This window comes from Myotis davidii, unplaced genomic scaffold (genome assembly GCF_000327345.1).
Source record: "Myotis davidii unplaced genomic scaffold, ASM32734v1 scaffold520, whole genome shotgun sequence".
In the NCBI taxonomy this organism is placed as follows: domain Eukaryota; kingdom Metazoa; phylum Chordata; class Mammalia; order Chiroptera; family Vespertilionidae; genus Myotis; species Myotis davidii.
Window position 1 is genome coordinate 1,879,645 of NW_006292908.1, and position 1,944 is coordinate 1,881,588.

Here is a 1,944-nt window from a genome sequence, read left to right on the forward strand (position 1 = left end):
AGAAACTATCAAAATCATCTGTTAATGTGTGTTGTTTTTAAACCGATTTGAGAGAGAGAGAGGAAGAGAGAGGGAGATAGAACTGACATGATGGATTGATTGGTTGCCTCCTGCACCCCCTGCTGGGCATTGAGCCCACAGCCCAAGATTTGAAGGATTCGAACTGAGACCTGGTGCATGGGTTGATGCTCACTGAGCCACACCGGCCAGGCTCAAAAACACTTTTTAAAACTACATTCAGAGTAGGACTGTATGGAGTTTGGAAAGGTTCTTTTGTGGAACTCTTGTCCAAAAAGCTTTGCTTGGCAACAACTGAGAATAATCAGACGCCACACTCTACAGTCTCCGTTTTCTAATTTTGATTCTCTCCGAAATAAATCATTTCTAAGCCTTTAGGCTTCATGGCCTGAATATAAAGAAGTGTTCTCTAAATTCCCTCCATGTAAGTAAACTTGTAGAGATTTAACTATATTCTACACCAAATATGGCAGTTTCCAGAGTGGGTTCCCCAAAGGCAGGTCGTCTTTACCAGAAAATAAAACAGATAATACTTGTGAAATGCTGTGGACCGCGTGCTGCAAGCATTTCATGGGCAGCATCACACTTGTCATTAGAAAACTCCTGCTGCGCAGGCACTGTCAGTTTACCCGTGTTATACGTGTAGGAGCCTTGGCACATTTTAGAGACAGTCCCCAAGCTCTTCCTACGGGAATCTAGGCATTTGTTTAGATGTAGGTAATGCTGATCATCGATTTTATAAGTTAGCATATTGTAGCAATGTGTGTGGTGCCCATGCCCCTGGTGTTCATTGACCTTTTAATACTTTTTAAAGTCAATGCAATATGTATTCCTATATTGAAAAGTCAAATCATATTACAGAGGCTATAGCAAAAAAAAAAATGGCAGTGTCCTGGTGTAAATTGCAACGTAGCTATTTTTTTAAAAGGCGAAGACTTTGCTTCTGACTATTCACATTATTCAGTAGGATTCAGGTAGGAACGAAGAGTGAGTCCTGCACGTGCAGGTCGCAGGTTTGGACTGAAGTCCAGCTCACGGACCTTGTCCAGTCCTCCTGAGAAATAAAAGTGTCCCCCTTTGCGGATGATTACAAGAGGGGAACATTGTGCCTTACCAGGTCTGGCTCAGTGGATGGGGTGTCGGCCTGGGGACTGAAGGGTCCTGGGTTTGATTACGGTCAAGGGCACAGCCCCGGGGTTGTGGGCTTGACCCCCAGTGGGGAGCTTGCAGGAGGTAGCCAGTTGTGAGTCTCTCTCACCCTCTCCTCTATGAAATCAATAAAAATATATTTTGTTAAAACAGAGGTAATAGCCATAAGCGGTTTGGCTCAGTGGGTAGAGCGTTGGCCTGCGGATTGAAAGGTCCCGGGTTCGATTCCGGTCAAGGGCATGTACCTTGGTTGTGGGCACATCCCCAGTAGGGGGTGTGCAGGAGGCAGCTGATCGATGTTTCTCTCTCATCGACGTTTCTAACTCTCTATCCCTCTCCTTTCTTCTCTGTAAAAAATCAATAAAATATATTTTTTTAATAAAACAAAAACAGGGGAACATTGTGGTCATTGGGGACAATGAAGACGCATACAAGAGGCAGTCAACACATAACATCAGGGCACACAGTGCCACAGGTAAACGTCACCCGTGTCAGCATTTTCCCAAGCGAGCCCTGACTGGCTACGTGAATCCCACCGCTTCCCTCCTCCCAGCCGGGGACCTGAGAACCCCCCAGTGGGGAGCTTGCAGGAGGTAGCCAGTTGTGAGTCTCTCTCACCCTCTCCTCTATGAAATCAATAAAAATATATTTACCAAAAAAAAAAAAGAAAGAAAGAAAGAGGAGGTGGGAAACCATCAGATTAGAGACAGCCTTCAGAGAAAAGGAGAAAGCTGAGAACTTGGTACTAGTGGCTTGTTTCCCAGGGCACAGTGTACA